Here is a 17,839-nt window from a genome sequence, read left to right on the forward strand (position 1 = left end):
AAAGAATTTTCCAGAAAAGAATGAGCTCCTGGGGAAAAAAAACAAAAAAAACACAGAAAAGGATGAGCTCCAGAAAAAATAAAAAGATAAAAGATTTTTCTGGAAAAGAATGAGCCCCTGGGGGGGAAAAAAAAAAAAATTGAAAATAATGAGCTCCTGAATAAAAAAGAAAAGTTTTGGCCAACTCCAACCTCACTGTGCAGGCTCCTGAGATGTGTAAAACCCCCTGAAAACATGAAAACCCCTGAAAAAAATGGGATTTCTGCTGGTTGGATGCTTTCAGCCAGGTGAGATGGTCCTGCCCTCCTTGAAGGGTTCCAGCTGCTCAGAACCCAGCACTTCTGGAGCTTCACCCCCAAGGATTCTGGGGTAGGAAAGGAAACACAGCAGGCACAGCCCTCTTAATGCCAAATCAATGTTCCTGTTTCAGGGCAGGTGGAGCAATAATAAATATCAGGGAGGAGAAGAGAGCCCTGCCACCCCTTCTCATTTGCATGCACGGCGCTATTGCTTTTATTAAACCCAAATTCCCTCTCCAGAAATGCAGCCTGGCTCAGGCCAGCTCCTGGTAAAATGATTATTAATGGTGCTGCACCTCTGCCTAATGGGAATGAATGGTCCAGGCACCCTTCATACATATCCCTCCACACATATTCCTGAGTTATTCCTTCCTGTCCCTCTCGGCCACAAAATTCCCCCCAGCCTCCTTCCCCTGCAGCCCTGCAAGAGCTGCACGTGGCTGATCCATCTTGGAACTTTTAAGGCTTATTTTTCTGGAGAGATAAAAATAAACCCTTCCATTTGGATGAAAAAGAGGGGATGTGGGCCCAAGCCCACCAAGGGAGATGGAGGAGGAGGAGGGGGAAGAAGGAAGAAGAGCCATCTCTCTTAACAGCCCCTCCCTTGCTGAATAAATAATTTCCTCACTGTGTGCAGGAGTCATAAGTCATGGGAAGGAGGTATAGGCAGGGATGTCTCAGGGAGTTTCTCTCAGGCAGCACCACCCATTCCAAGTATCTGCTCTAGCAAGGGCACTGTGGCCATGGAGAATTCCTGCAGAAATGACTTTTAAAGCAAGGACAAGTTCCAAGCCCTTTGCACGGCTCTTCCCATAGGAGTCTGCAGGGCCAGGGGGAAATGCATCCCCCTGGACAGCCAGGAGAGCAGGGGGGAAGGTGGAAGAAGGGTGAGGGGGTTCCTCACCTTTGCTCCTGCCTCCCTCTGCCTGCCAAGGGAGGGTTGCTGCAATCCCAGGGAAGGAGCTTGCCAGGTGGGATACAAGGATCTCCCCCACCAGCTGCTCCAGGGTGGGTCTGGGCATTTCCAAAACGCCACAAGCCCCTTCAGAACCTTCCAAAACATCACAAATCCCATCCAAATCCCCTGAGCACCACGAGCCTGCCCCCCACATCCCACAAACATCTCCAATCTCACTGACTCCTCACCCCATACCCCACAAAAATCACCACCACCACTAAGCATCATCAAAACCCCTCAACCCCACCCATCCCCTGACATGTTCCCCCAGGGGCTGTCCCCAAAATATCACCAAAGAGGTCCCCAAACAAGCTCTGAGGGCTGGCTACAGGTGACCATCCTGCTCTTGGGGTTGGCACCACCTCCAGCACATCCCCACTGTTAACGAGCAGATATCAAAGAGCCACTTGGCTGTGGCCTCTTGGTTCTGACACACCAAAATACAAAATACATATGGGTCAAAACCACGAGAATTATGGATTTTAGCACAGGAGCACTCCTGGAAAAAGTGGGCTGAAGGAACATAGCCCCAGGCAATGCTTGCAGGGACCAAGCCCTGGAGCAGCTCCACGTGCTGCACCATGCTGCAACAGCCACGGGAAGTACAGCATAACCTGTGACCTGCTGAGAATTTCAGCTGAATTTTAAAAAGCTGGTTGCTTTATGTCTGCTCTTCAGTTGCTTTTCTTAAAAAAAAAACCAGAAAACAAACTCAGCAAACCAAGGAAAAGGCTAACAGACCCAATGTCTACTGGTTTTCAGGGAAACCAAACCCGATTCCAACCCGGTTTTGGTGGAAATTTGACCAGTGGTCAGTGCTGGTGGTTTCCATTTGGGGTTGTGGCCACATCCCTGCTCCCATTTCTCACATGGCTCCTTCTCCATCCCCACCTGGAGGGATATTTGCCCACACTATGCAGAAGTGATTACAGGCAGGAGCCTGGGGGATTTGTTTGGGAACAATGCTGTAATGAGCCTGAGGATAATCTGCTGCCCAGAGACAGGGATTTTTCCCTGCAGGGATGGCAGCCACAAATGAGACAGTCACATCCAGTTATTTCCAGCAAGTTAACTCCCAAGGCTGCACCTCCTGCCCAGCAAAAGGGGACAGCACAAATCCACCCAGCCCCACAGATATGCCCCCAATCCGAGATGTTCCAGCTGGGGAAAAGGGGCTGGTGTGAGGGTTTGTAATGGCCCAAAGTGGTGGAAATTCATTACTCTGATAAAGCTCAGAGAGTTGGTGGTTTGAGCTTCAAACATGGCCAGTCCCTGGAGAAATTACACCGTGTTCAAGCTAATCTTCTTATAAACATTGTTGTGGGTTTTTTTTTATTTTATCCGACAAGCAGGACCACTAAGCCTATTACATCTCCAGGGAGGTTGGGGCTTTCTCTTCTTCCTATCCTCCCCCCATCTGAATGCTGCTTGGCTCCTTTTTGGCTCCTTTGGACATTTCTCCATCGCTACAAACTCACCTTTTATAATTAGCACTGATGAAATAAAAAATAGTCTCAGTGGGTTTGGAGGCTCGGGTGAGATAAGCAGCCAGGTTCCAGCTAGACATCCAAAATTTTTTGGAGCTGGTAGGTTTCTGAAGGGCACAAAAAACTTGCTGGACTATCCCTTCTTCCTCTGTTCATTTTTTTTTCTTTCCAACAAACTTTCAAAATAAATTGATTAAGAGTCAACTGGATATTTTTGTCTTCTCCAGGACAAAATAGTTCAATCCTTGGCTGGGTACTGCCTTTATTTGTGTTATTCCCTCTGTCTGAGTTTGCAGGCAGAAACAGGCAGGGATTTAGACCACTGGAACAGATGGTTTTAAAGGACAGGGTGAATATGAAGCTGCTTCAGGCTGACGGATACACCTTGGGACATTTGAGGGAAGTTCATAGGAAGCCAATAGAAAAGGTGAAAAAGAGGTGTAAAAAACCCCCAAACCCTAAAAAATTAGTGCTGCAATTGGTCATTTACTGGAGGGAGCATCAAGCTCTCTCCATGAGAAATAGGAAATAGAGAATTAGGAATACCCAAGGAGTGAGAAACTTTCATGCATTCACCTGCAAGGAACATCACCCACGTTCACTCTGGAGACTTGGCTACAGAAAATCAATGGGAGCTTATCAGCCTGCAGCAGAGTTGGGACAATTAAACCTTTCCCTCTCTGCCTTTCTGTATGGGGTTTAAGTTTTGAAGTTATTCTCACCTGTGGATGGAGAGAAAGAAACATCCAAGCCAGCATCTCTCATGGGGAGTTATCTCCAACACAGGCAGCAGCCCAAATTATTTCTGTGCCTAATCATTGCCTTTTGTCCTTAAAAAAAAAAAAAAAAAAAAAAAAAAATTAAAGCCTATCTTAGACCAAAAAAAAGGGATTTTGTGCATTTGACTACAACTTCTTTGCTCTCCTTGCACACCAACTTCTGCACTTCTGAGAAAACTTCTTTCCCAAAAGCTGAGCTTTTATCATCGGGTTTTTCTCTGGCACAGAGCAAAACTTTGCAGGAGACCAGCAGAAACCCAAAATGGGACATAAGTGACAAAACTGAGCCTGGATTTGGAGCTGTCCCCCAGATCCATGCTGGGCTGGGGACAAGGTGAGGGAGCTGCTACAAACCCAACCAGTTGGAGCACTCAATTCCACAGGAGCCCCAAAGCAGCATCCAAACATATCCCTGTTTGCCTGCCTGGTTTTTACTGAAAACCAGCTGCTCCAGCCCCAAGTCCTTGCAGGAATGGAAAAACACTGAGATAAACCAAATAATTAACAAGCTCAAAAACTAAAATTGCTCTTCCTAGTTGCTGCTCCGTGTTTGGGTTTGGGGTGGATCACGGGGCTTTCTGGAGCCCACGGCTGGTCCTACAAGCATTTTCCATCTTCTGGGCACTCAGGTTGCAAGCAGCAGCTCCCTTTTGATTTATTTCATTCTTTATCTCCCCCAGTCAAGGCGGGCAGTGCAGATAATCTGGGTTTACAGCTCTTTGAAGTCAGCCAGAAAAGACTTTTAACTCGAGTGAGCGGGACCCCAGGCCTCCATCTACCTGATCCCCAGGCACTGGCAGGGATTTGGGCAAGCCAGGCTCCATCCACATGGACCTGGCTTTAAAGCCAGCAGGTCCAAGCCCTGCCTTGGCCAGAGATCAAGCAGAGCAGATTTCCTCCAGCCCTCCTGTCTTATCACACATTAGCCCCGTCCAGATGTCAGGCGCTCTCCCTCTGCTCACAATCCCCCTTTCCCATCTTCTTTTATCTCCCCATTAAATTGCTGACAAGACCTTCCTGGTGGCCTTTTCTAAAGTAGAGGGGATCAAAAAAAAAATCAACTAAATATTTCAAAAGTCCTTAGGGAAAATAAGAAGTTGGGGGGGAGAAATAAAATTGGAGGGAGAAGGAGCTGGCAATGCTGTTCCATGCACAGAGCAAGACATGGCATTTTCTGGGTTCCCCAGATGGAGGAGGAATTGAGAATCTGACTCCATGTTCTCAGAAGGCTGATTTATTATTTTATGATACTGAAATATATTAAAGAATGCTATACTAAAATTATACCAAAGAATAGAGAAAGATGCAGACAGAAGGCTAAAAGATAATAATGAAAAACTCGTGACTCTCTCCTCAGAGTCTGACACAGCCTGGCACTGGTTGGTCTTTAAGTTAAAACAATTCACATGTTGGAGAAACAATCTCCAACCACATTCCAAAGCAGCAAAACACAGGAGAAGCAAATGAGATAAGAATTGCTTTCCTTTTTCTCTGAGGCTTCTCAGATTCCCAGGAGAGAAGAATCCTGGGCAAAGAGATTTTTCAGAAAATGTGACGGTGACACACTGGGGTTTGCAAGGGCTTTTAACTCCCTTCTGGTAGGGAAGGGGCTGGCAATGGTGTGGGCTGCCTCACAAGCATCACTGGTATCTCCAGCACTGCCCTTGCAAATGCACAATAGCCTTAAAAAAAAAGCAAACCTGGTTGCAGCCACCCCAAAACTCCAGCGTGGCATCACATCCCTGACACAGCTAGCTGGCTGGCATTGTGGGGACCAGATTTTTTCTTTTTTTTTATTTTTTTTCTTTTTTTCTTTTTTTTGATGGGCAGGAAAAGACAATTTATCTCCCATATCCTTCCTGCCCCTTTCCCCCAGCGTTTCAGCAAAGCTGTAGATGAGTTCCAGCTTTACACTCACTTTTGAAAAGGTGACACTGCTGGCTTCCAAAGGACATCAGAGCAGGGGTGACACAGGAGGTGACTCCATCCCAGCAGCTGAAAGCAGCAGGCAGAGGAAAAAACAACCCAGCACCTTCCCAGCCTTTGCTGACACGGCCAGAGCTATGTCAGCAGCGGCACTCTGTGTGCACGGGGAGAAAAGCCCAGCCAAAAAAACAGCAAACCCTGATCTTAATTTCATTTTGCTACCTGGCTGATCATATCTGGTTCTTTATTTAAGTGCTGGAACAAAAAGCTTTAGGGTCAGGTTCCTCCCCTCCCCCAGGGTTTATTGTATATTGTTTTCCTTTGCCTAAAGGCTCTACAGTGGATTCTGAGCGGGAGGAGTCCCAGAATGGTTTGGGCTGGGAGGGACCTTAAAGATCATTTTGTTCCACCTTCCCCTGCTGAAAGCTCCCTCCTTGAGCACTTCCAGGATGGGTTACCCACAACCTCTCTGTCCAAAATGCTGCCAGCTCTCCTGCCTAATGCACATCCAAACAGCTCCAGAGGGACAACTCCCCCAAAGCCATCACACCAACAAAAGGTCACAGAGGAGAGGAGAGCAAGAGCAGGTAAATCCTTCTTTTGGCATGCAAAGAAGGACCCCCTGGCACAAGCAGAGGCACTTGTTATTCACTGCTCAGGATTTGTTATTTATTATTCCACTTCTCCCAAAACTGCAGGTACCTAACCAGAGCACAGAAGCCAGAGTGATCAGTCACAGGCTCCAACAAGGACCAACAAACAGCTGGGGTGACCACTCCAGGTGATCCAGGGGCTGCTGCTGGCCCAGTGCTCACTTGTGTTTGGAGTTTGTTTTCACAAACAGGACAGGACTGCTGGGGTACATGCCTTGAGCTTTTATTGCAGCCTCATTACATGGTTGAGACAAAAGAAAGATGGCAAAAGCTCCTGTACAGCCAGCAGCAGCCAAAGATTTCTTTGTTACAGAGCATTTTAAAAACTTTCTAGCCAACAGCACATCGCTAAAGCTCACAGACAGTTGTTCTAGATTCTACAATTGTTCTACACCACTAAAAGCACATGTACACCTGCTTCACACAGTGCTTGCTTGGCTTCTTTCTATTAGCAATACACAATCATTAAGCTTAAAACCTTCTACTACCTTGCTATGCAGTCTTAAGGTCTCTCTTATCCAGACTAAAACTCAAGCTGTGGTTTGATGTCCTTGCTTGCTGTACCACTGTAACTTTCCCTACTTCCAGCCTTTGCAGCTGCAGCCAGTTCTCTGTTCTTTCTGTTTCTTAGGCCTGCTTTTCCAGCTTTCTGGAAATCTTACCTTTGCTATTTCCCACGTTCACTGAGCAGGATCTCAGGCCAAACACCCCCTCAAGGCCAAGCCTTTGCCATCCCATCAGTGCTTGGATTATTTATTTACACACTCAGGATGAGAGCACAAGCCCCTGGATGGGGGCTGAGCTCCCTCCTCTGCCTGCCAGCACCTCGCTCAGGGGGTGAGAATGGATAAATATAAAAGAATGACAGATAAAAGTTATTATGAAGATAAAGTTTCCTGGTCTAAGAACGAGGCAGAGAGCTACATCCCACAGCAATGATATTTAATTTTACTGCAGACTTTGGGATCCAGCTGTCTGGAGCAACCTGGTCTAGTGGAAAGTGTCCCTGTCTAGGGCAGGGGGTTGGAATGGGATGGTCTTTAAGGTCCCTTCCAACACAAATCACTTGAGGATTCCATGCTGTAAATGCCTGTCTGGTCCTCATCTTTGGGAGCATATTGCAGCCTAACTCTTCACAATGGCCATGCCCCTAAAAATACAGCATTGCTTTTGCCTCACTTTAGCTGTCAGGTGTGCTATAGGCTTTCTTCCCCTTTGAAAAACAAGGGGACCACAGTTCTGGCAGAGCTGCTGGCTTGTATCTATACACATAAGTAAATATAAATATAAATATAAATATAAATATAAATATAAATATAAATATAAATATAAATATAAATATAAATATAAATGTATTTCCTCTGTTCAGTAGGAATTTTGCCAAATGCTTCCACATGTTGCTTTTTTTTTTTAATCCTTTTTAAAGTCCACCTGAGCTCTTGGTGACCCACTTTATACTCCCAGCTGCCTTAGAATGCTCTCCCATGGTGCTGCCTCTGCCCTGGGCTATGCCCTGGTGCCTCCCAGGGCTGAAGGGATTATTGCTGCCTCAGGTTTTGGCTGTTGCTCCCTTCTAGTTTCCCCCTGGACCATCTCTAACACCCTCAAAGACCCTTGTCTTACACATCTGCACGCTCTGCTTCAAAACCTAAACCTTTCTCCCAGAATAGGGAAAACCCTGGCTTTGCCCCCCCTTGGAAAAGCTGGGAAAAAAAAGTTGTAATGTCTTCTCCAGGAAGCCCTGCCTGAGTCAGGGTTTGTACCACAACCCTTGGACAAACACACATTTCTCCTTTTGCTTTTCCAGGGTTATCCTCCCACCACTTCCATCCTGGGCCACGTTTCTGGAAAGCCATCCTTGGAAAAGTTGGGGCAACACAAGGCAGAAACTCCAGTGCTTGGATCAATAACCCAGGACCAAAGAAACTTGGCACTTGCAATTGGCACCAAGCCAAAGAAATCCCCACAACAGCCTTGCTGTGGGACCAGCAGGGCTCTCCTGGCTCCACAGGGCCATATTTCTTGTGGGGCAATCTCCTCCATGTGGGAGTCAGCTCTTTGGGCATCCTTGGGGCAGCCCAGAAGCAGAAATTTTGGGGAAGGAAGGCTGGGATGCCTTGAGAGTTCCCCTTGCTGCTGTGCCAGCTCAGGGCGATCAGCAAAGCAGCAGGAAAAGTGTTTTATCTGCAAATGAAAGGATGTTTCCACCTCTAATTAACCCGAGGTCCACCCAAGCACTGCAGTCAGGCTCTCATCAGCCAAGCCACGGCAGGAATTCCTGCTCCAGCTGCCTTGCCCTGGGAATCTCCTCCAGGAGCTCTCCTCTCCTGGATGCTCACCTGTCTTGGTTTGAACAGACCAGTGCCTGCTAAGGAAGGCAGGAGCCTGCCCTGAAATGGAAAATGTAAACCCCTCCCTCCGAATTATTTTAAGTTTTAAATTAAGGGGCTCTCAGGCAAAGATATGGGAGCAGGAATAACAGTTCTTTACCAGGAAAATAAAAATACAAATGCAATAGTACAAAAAACCCCCCCGCCAAAACCAGAAAACCACCCTGCCAGAGTCAGAGCAGGAGTTGAGCCCTGAGTGTCAGGGTGGTGGCACAGTCCCATCCCAGGGGGCTCAGGGTGGTGGCAAAGTCCCATCCCAGGGGGGCTCAGGGTGGTGGCACAGTCCCATCCCAGGGGGGCTCAGGGTGGTGGCACAGTCCCATCCCAGGGGGGCTCAGGGTGGTGGCACAGTCCCATCCCAGGGGGCTCAGGGTGGTGGCACAGTCCCATCCCAGGGGGGCTCAGGGTGGTGGCACAGTCCCATCCCAGGGGGGCTCAGGGTGGTGGCACAGTCCCATCCCAGGGGGGCTCAGCCCTCCTGCAGTGCCAGCTGTGGTTCTGCTGGAGCAGGGATCCTGCACAAGGGGGGAGTTTTCCTCTGGAGCTCCAGGGCTGCTGGAGATGGACCTGCTCTCCCTCTGGGAATGCAGGGCAGGAGAAAGCTGCTCCTTTGGAAATGCAGTGGGCAAAAGGCTGCTGTGCTGTTCCCAGGTCAGAGTGTATCCAGGTAGGAATGCTTGAAACCTCAGATTGTATCCAGGTAGGAATGCTTGGCTCCTGCCCTGGGCGGAGCATCTCCCCATGGGATGGTGGAATTTGATCAGCCATGCAGGGACACTCAGTGGCCATGGACAGAAGATAATTAATAATTAATGGCCCATGGACAGCAGAGATCTCCTGGAGGGAGGGTTGGCTGTGGGAGAGATAAAGCAAACTGCCCCAGCTCTAAGAGATGGTGATAGAATACACATTTACTTTACAATCCAGGACACCGCCCTGAGAAAACTCCTTGGCTGTCTCCTGGGGTACCATTATCTCCTGTTGGATCTCATGAAACAATCCAGACTAAAATCCTGCAGGAAGTTTAGGGACTCAACCAGCAATGAAGGAAACCCATGACCATTGCAAGGGAAAGCAGGTTGGCTATCCTGACACAAGAGACACAGCACTGCATCATCCCGAGGTCTTGGATAAAGATCTTAAAATATTGTCATCCCCATCTAGATTTGGGGATGTTTCTCACATATTTTTAAACAGAAATGGGTAAAACCAGTGAGTTCTTTTGCTTCAGTAGGACCACAACACCCAGCTTTGGGCTAAGGGGAAGAAATGCAGAGAGAAAGTTAATCAGGTGGAGATCAAAGTGAAAAAACCCAAACAAACCAGCAGACAAATCTCAGCCAAACCCACAGAAGCAAGGAGTGTGCTGTGGCTCCTTCCCCCCACTGCTGCTCACTTTCATCCTCCTGACCTTCTCTGCTCCAGCCAGGAGGGAATAGGAATGCTCGAAGAAAGCTATTCCTGAGTTATTTTTAGCAGAGCCAGAAGAAAAGTGACTGGAAATAATCCATGAAAGCAAGCTTTCACCTTGATTTTCAGCCTCTGGAGATTTCCCCAGCCTTGATAGCAATCACAACTTAACCACGGGCGTAGAAAATGCTGAGTGATACCAAGAGCATAAATTGAGCTTGCTCTTTCTTTCTTTCTTTTTTCCTGCTCCACATTAAAAACCTGGTGAACCATTGAAGGGAGACTGAGGGAAGAACTTTCCCCCACCAGCCAGTGAATTGGTGGCAGGAGAAGGGAGGGCCAGGTCTGGCTGTGTTTCAGCCCAGTTATGCAGCCAGCAAGAGAATCCTACATTACAACTGACTTTGTAATCAGCATTTGAAATGGATGCTGATTTTGGGATCTTCCACAAGTGTCATGTGGGGAAAAGCCACTCTTTCCCAGCCAGGATTCAGAAGATCTCTTCTGAACAACCTGGTCTAGTGGGAGGTGTCCCTGTCCATGGCAGGGGGTTGGGATGAGGTGAGCTTTAAGGTCCCTTCCAACCCAAACCCAAATTTGGGGATTCTGGCACTGACTGACTGCACAGGGACCTCGGTGTTTCCCTGCCTGTCCTGGCCCACAGGATGGGACACAGGCCTCAGCTGCATGTCTGAGAGACCAAAGGAATTAATTAAGAGAAGCTGCACTCCCAAGGTGCTGATAATAAGAACAAAATGAGGGCTGATCCCATTAAGTCAATCTCCTCTGCTGGTTGCTGCCATCTGATGTCTCCTGCCTCCCCTTGCTCCGTGCTGCCTGTTCCCCCTGCAGACCTCAACCCACTTTATTTATTTCTGCTGATCCATTTCCAAGTCACCACATCCATGAGACTGATTCAGGGGCTAGGTTTTGAAAAACCCATCGCTTCCCCACCACCAGCTTTTCTTCTGCCACCAAACACCTCCTCTTCCCTCCATGGCCAGGGCTGCTAGGAGCATTTCTTCCTGGGGTGCCTGTCCCCAGGCTCTCACCCAGATCAGAGGCAGCAAACCCCCCCAGACTGGTGCTGCCTCATCCCCATCTCCTCCTGGATTCAGCCTGTGCATTGGATTTAGCCCCCATGCCTGGGCTCCAGGCTGGTTTTCCTCAGAGCAGGAGAGGCAGGATGAGTCCCTGGCACAGAATATTCTCCTGGCTCTCACAGGTCTGGTTCTGTGGGGTGAGGGAAGCCCAGCCCTCTGGGGAAACCAGCACAAAATGGTTTGCATCCAGTACAGTCAGACCTGCTGCTGCCTAAAGAGGACTTGACCACATTTGGCTGGGCCCAGAGACCCTCAGAGAGAATTTTTGTCCCAAACCAATTTTTTTTCTTATTTTTTGAATGGCTTTTCTTTGCAATCTCCATCATCCCGACAACCAAGAGGCCAGGCTGAGCACCCCACTGCAACACCCCTGGGGCAAAGGAGCCAAGCTGGCTGTGTCAAAATCACACCGTGGTGTCATCACCTCCTCAGGGTGGGAGAGAGCTGCTCTGGACCAGAACAAACCCCTTGGAAGGGGACAGCAGCTGCAAACCTGTCCCTTTCCATCAGCCTGGGGAGCAGGAGTTTTCCTCAGTCATCCTCTGCCTTACAGGGCCAGTGCTGAAGCTCTCCAGGGAGCCACAAACCCCATCCATGCTCCCCTCACCCTGACAGGGAGCAGCCAGGGCAGCTGCAGCCAGCAAGTAGAGAGGCATTAAAATTTAAAAAAAAAAAAAAAAATCGCACTTTGCTGAGTTTTAAAGCATTTCCCTGGATCGAAGAGGCTCTGGTGAGTGCTGTCATGGCAGGGGATATTTATTGCCATCTCAGGAAATGTTTCATTATTCTTTGGTAAGCGGTGGCTGTGAATTTCAGCCTGTCTGCCTGGCCGTAAAGGGGACCATTGGGCAGGTGATAGCCAGCAGCCAGGCTCTGCTGAGGAGGGAAGCATCACCTCCAGGCTCCCAGGATGCTGTGCCTGCAAATCCCTGCCTGGGGAAGCAGACCCAGATCCCAGAGATCCCCTGGGGAGGGGATGCCAAGCAGGATGAGGGGATGTTCCCAATGGATTTGCAAGAGGGAAAACACCACAAGCACCTTCAGCACACGGTTTAAATACTCACAGTAAAAATAATGAGTAGAATTCCATGCTTGGCTAACAAAGCTGTTGCAGAAGCTGTTTCTGTTCCCTCAGAGTCACCAAGAAGCAGCTCAGCAGGTCTGGATGGAGGTGGAAAAGGCAGAGAGTCCAAGACACCAGCGGGATGGGACACAAGGCAGGTCCTCGTGAGCCTCTGTCTTCTCACACCAAATGCTCTGGAACAGGATGGGGAGAAAAAACCCACTTCATCCCTTTTTTTTTTTTGGTCCCCATGTGAAAATATCTAGCCACTTTCCAAGTCTATTTAAGCCTCCAGTACCTAAAGTTTGCTTTTAGGAAATTAGGGCAACGAGTCCTACTTTTTAACAGGTTACTAGGTAAAGAGCTTGCCTTCATTTCTTGAAGCTTCTCAAGCTCTTCCCTGTATCCAGAGCAGAAGGATGGCATCCAGAGGGACAGGTGGGGAGCTGGGACTGTGTGAACCTCATGGACTTCAACAAGTGAGGTGTCCCAGGCCAGGCTGGACAGGGCTTGGAGCAACGTGAGACAGTTCAAGGTGTCTCTGCCCATGGCAGGGGGCTGGAACTGGATAATCCCTGAGGTCCCTTCCATCCCAAACCATTCTGGGATTCAGTGATTCTCCTGATTCCAAGTGTTTCTTGAGCTGAGCCATCGCTGCTGATTAATTCTCCAGCTTTACAACAATTTCATGCCTGGCCCTTCCTTTATCAACCCTTGCCTTCTGTGGATAATTTTCTAGGCTTCTTCCCATCCATTTTTGTGGGCTACTCACAAATTGCTCAAGGCAGGAGATACCAGACATTCATTAAGCAGCACAATAACATTCCCCATTTTGGCCTCTCTTACCTCCCTGGTTTTTTTTGGACTACTATGGACCAGCAGTGTAATTTTGACAGATATTTCCAGCACAACTCTCAGATCTCCTTCCCAAGCAGTAACAGCCAGTTCAGAACCCAATGACTTCCCCCCTGTGCATTGTTTTTCATTTAGCAGCCTTGAATTTCATCTGCTCTTTTATTATCTGCTCACTAAATATCACAAGGTCCTTTTCCCACTCTTGGAGGTTGGCTGTGTTTTCATCTTTTTGGTATTAACTAAGCATTGCCACCCAATGTTCTTACTTCTATTTTTATTTTCTCCCAGACTCACCTGGGCTCCCCAAATTCAGGGGAGTGATGCACAAGAAAAAGCCTGTCAATATTAAATGGTCACTAAGTGCAAAAGCATCTTCTCAAGGCTCCACGGGGCAGAGGATTCAGGTGACAAAGTCACATCCACCACCAGGAGCAGTGGCTTTACAGACAACAAGGCTGTTGAATTTTAGCATAGCTAACACCAGCTGAAATGAGAAAAAGACTCTCTAAAACAAGTAGTTGTGGTATTTTCAGGGTCCCTGGGACGAAGGAGGAATTGAGAATCTGACTCTGTGTTCTCAGAAGGCTAATTTATTATTTTATGATATTATATTAAAGAGTGCTATACTAAAACTGTACTAATGAATAGAGAGAGGATACAGACAGAAGGCTTAACAAGATCCTAATTAAAAACTCCTGACTCCTTCCAGAGTCCAACACAGCTGGCTGTGATTGGTCATTAAGTAAAAACAATTCTCATGAAGCCAATCCAACAACCACCTGTTGGATAAACAATGTCCAGACCACATTCCAAAGCTGCAAAACACAGGAGAAGCAAATGAGATACTAATATTTTCATTTTTCTCTGAGGCTTCTCAGCTTCCCAGGAGAAGAAATCCTGGGCAAGGGGATTTTTCAGAATATGTGACAGTGACACCAGTAGTCTTTTCAAATTCCTTGTAAATTCCCCTCTGGAATTCCAGCTGCAGTGTTTTCCAGCAGCTCTGTGAAAGTGGGTGATCTCAGAGCCTGGGGACAGTGGGAGGTCTCAGTTTCCCACCCCAGGGGAGGGGGTGAGCAGAGTGAATGAGTGCAGCAGGGAGCAATCAGAGACTCAGGATTTAAAGGGTTTCCCAGTTCTGGGCCTTTAGAGCTGCTGAGGCTCGTCATCTAAAATCAGGTTTGGGTGAGGGGTTTCTGTTTTGTTTTGAAATCTCTATCCAGTGGCAATGGATTCTTTAAAGTGTCATGCCTCAGCAGGAAAAGGCTGTCCCTGATGAAGCCTCCTGTTGTCTCACTGGAGGGATGAGCAGAGGAAAACCCTTTTTTCCCAGGGACACAACAGGGCATGGAAGCACTGGAAATGGAAACAGCGAATGAAAAACGCTCCAGAAAAGGTTCTGCCTTTGTTTACAGCCCTGCCAAGCTCTCTGGTTCCCTGGCTTTCAGAAACAGCTGCTTTCTAAACCCCTTTATCCAGTGGGCCATGGACACCTTGGAGAAGTGCCCATTAAAATGAGCCATAGGCCCTCTGTTAGCCATCCCTCAAAGCCAGGTGGGAGAAAATAGTTTATTAACTGCTAAAGGATGCCTTTCCTCTATAATGAACCTTTCTGCAGCATTGAAGAAAAGCCATGTCTTACTTCCCTTTCCTAATAAATGGCTTCTTCAGAGTTTAATTAACTTCTCCCTGCTCTTCTTTTGTGGCAAAGTGTCACCCTGACCAGGAGACAAACTCTGTTTGTTCCTTTATCTGGGAGAGCTCTGGCCTGTCAGATAAACTGCTCTGCCTGATTTTCCCGGGCTTTTTCTCTTCCCACTTTGCATATTCCAGCGAGGGAGGCAGTAAAAGCAGAAGGGGATGTTTTTGGGCAGCTGGATACCTTGGGGATTGGGGAGGAGCGCCTCCTTAAAATACAACCTGGACCAGACTCCTGAGTGCTGGGAATGGGGGGACTCATCTCACAGACCCACCAGAAACTGGGTCAGGCTCTCTGCCTGCTCCTTTGTTTCCTTAGGCTTGAAAACAAAGCTGGAGGAAACAATTTTTGCCCTTCCAGGAGTAGAGGATTTTGTATTTTCAGCAGCGCTTGTCTGTCCCCGTGTGTGTGCACAAATATAGCTCAAAATCAATAGGAGTGAGATTAGGTCAGTGTATTTCTGAGAAATGGGCTCCTGATAGCTCATAAACCCAACCAGCTCCTGCTCCTTCACACTTCCTATGCTGCTCCAGGACCAGTTGTGTGTGCCAAGGCAGAGGCACAGCCTGGAGAAGGCGAGGGCTGTTCTCTTGCAAAAAAGGCTGAATTTGGGCCAAGTCAAGAGGGACCAGCACAAACTTCTGCTTTGGCTTTTCAGCTCAGCTCTCACAGCTGGAGGCAGGAGCTCCCATTTTGGGGTGGGAGGGAGGTAGGAACTCCAGAGTACCACCTGGAGAAGTAAGTGGCCTTTTCCATGCAACGCCTGGGCTCCTTTTTGGGAAGAGATCCCAGGGCCAGCCTCGTCAGCCACGGGACCGAGCGGCGCCACTTGATTGATTGTGCCGGGCCAGGAGCAGCCAGGGACTCCAGTGACACCAATGCAGTCATGGTCTCCAGCACACAGACAGTCCCAGAGGATGTGTCCTTCCTAGCCAAAGGAAATTAATTAATGGTGGCAATAAATTAACCACCCCAGACAAACCAGAGCATCCCAGCGGCCGCCGGCGCAGTAGAAGGAAGAGGAGGGGAAGGAGAAGGTTTTGCAGAACATTTCTGGGGAAAGGAGTGCATGGGGAAGGGCTAGCACTCACTTTTTTTGGACACACTGGGTGAGATGGGGCTGCAGGAGGAGGGTGGGCCAGCACAGAGCACCCCAGGGGGACAACAGCAGCTGTGGCTGAGGGTTTGTCCCTTTTCTGTGCTCAGCATGAGCTCTGCCCCCAGCTGCAGCTGGACTCCTCCACAGCCACCATCCTGTCTGGCCTGCCCTGGCTCTGCCTGCTGCATCCCACTGTTTTATCCCACCTCCCACTCTCCTGGTGGCAGAACTAAAAACACTGTGGTTGATACTGATCACCTCAATCCATCTCAAGCAAGCCCTGAATGATTACAGGGCTGTGTAATCTCAGCTTCCCTGGGCTCGCCCCACCCCTGCCTGGGCATTTCCTTGGATCCCCACCTGGAGATTCTGACCACCAGGCTGTGTGTTGGGAAAGATGAAACAGGAAAGCCTTATAAATATGATGGCCTGGCAAAAGTTTTTGAGAATATGGAAACTATAAGAGAGATTGAAATGAAAGCAAGCTTTGAGATCCCTCAGTTACTGAACAACTGGAAAACAATGGTGTGGCTGGCTGAAAGTAATCTCCTTTTGATGAAACAACACCCTCTGCTTGCAGGCAGCTCCAAGGGTCAGAGCCGACCCTCCTGGCTTGGCAGAAGGGACTCAAAGAGGAGTTTTTAGGGTTTAAAATGTAACACAGCATGGTAATGTAATGATTCTTACAGGCTGTATGTAAATGCTGTAGGATTTGTGTCTTGTACTAGATTTGTCAGTGAGAATTAGAATATTCAGCACAGAAGAAGATTTGTGGTATGGCAGTGGGAACCACCTGAAGATCTGACCACCAGGCTCTGGAGCAGCTCCCAGGCACTGCTAATTGGCAGGTGACAAAGTGCCTGCCACACAGTTGGTCAATACCAATTAGCATACTGATTAAACTAACGAGTGTCTTGGCAGCAGTTATCTAATTACCTTAACGAGTGCAGCAGGGAGAGGCATCAAAGCCTGTGGAGCAGCAGGAACAGGAGCTGCCCTGGGATGAGGGACAGGACAGGACTTTTGGAGCAAGTCCAGGGGCAAGCCATGGAGGTGAATAGAGGGAAGGAACCCCTATCCCATAGGGAAAGGCTGAGAGAAGTGGGATCCTGGAGAAGAGAAGCTTCAGGGAGAACTTAGAGCCCCTTCCAGTGCCTGAAGGGCTCCAAGAGATGTTGAGAGAGACTTGGGATAGGACACAGGGAATGTCATCCCACTGCCAGAGGGCAGGGTTAGGTGGGATACTGGGAAGGAATTGTTCCCTGGGAGGGTGGGGAGGCCCTGACAGCTTGTCCAGAGCAGCTGTGGCTGCCCCATCCCTGGAAGTGTCCAGGCTGGACAGGGCTTGGAGCACCCTGGGAGGTGCCCCTGCCCCTGGCAGGAGGTATGGAACACCATGAGCTTTAAAGACTCAAGCCAGACCAGTCCATGGCTCCCTGAAATCTCTGTTCCCTGGGCAGGACCCACTGTCTGGCACAGCTGAGTTTGCTCCCAGCTCCCACCACTTCCAAGGTAATGGACTCTGGCATCTGGGGTTTTCCTTCTGCAGAATTAATTTCCTGGAAGCCAGGGAACAGGAGTAACCAGAGAGGCCAAGACACCTGAAATTACATTTACCAGGCTGCACAAAGCTGGTGCTTTTCTATTTCTTTCCCTCTTTTCTGCATCTCACCCCCAGGCTGATCTTAGCCTGTGGGCAGCCCTGTTATCAGAGAGCAGGCAGGGGGAGAGTTGAGATTTGTGTTTGTGCCTGGGAACCAACACAGGACCTGTGCACTGCTTTAATTTAATGCTGGTGAAAGTCTGCAGTTCTGCTTTCTTCTTGTTCTTTTTCCCCTCCTTGGAATTGGTGTGGCAGAGCCTGGCTGGTGGAAGTTCCTCTGCCTTTTGTGGAATCATGGAATCACAGAATGCTTTGGGTAGGAAGGGACTTTTAGGACCATCCAGTGCCACCCCCCTGCCATGGGCAGGGACACCTTCCACTGTCCCAGGCTGCTCCAAGCCCTGTCCAGCCTGGCCTGGGACACTTCCAGGGATCCAGGGACAAGCTGAGAAGCACCATCAGTCTCTCCAGCACACTCCTCACACCCAAAGGTTGGTCCAGGATGGATGGAGGGC

Source organism: Haemorhous mexicanus, chromosome 7 (assembly GCF_027477595.1).
Source record: "Haemorhous mexicanus isolate bHaeMex1 chromosome 7, bHaeMex1.pri, whole genome shotgun sequence".
NCBI lineage: Eukaryota > Metazoa > Chordata > Aves > Passeriformes > Fringillidae > Haemorhous > Haemorhous mexicanus.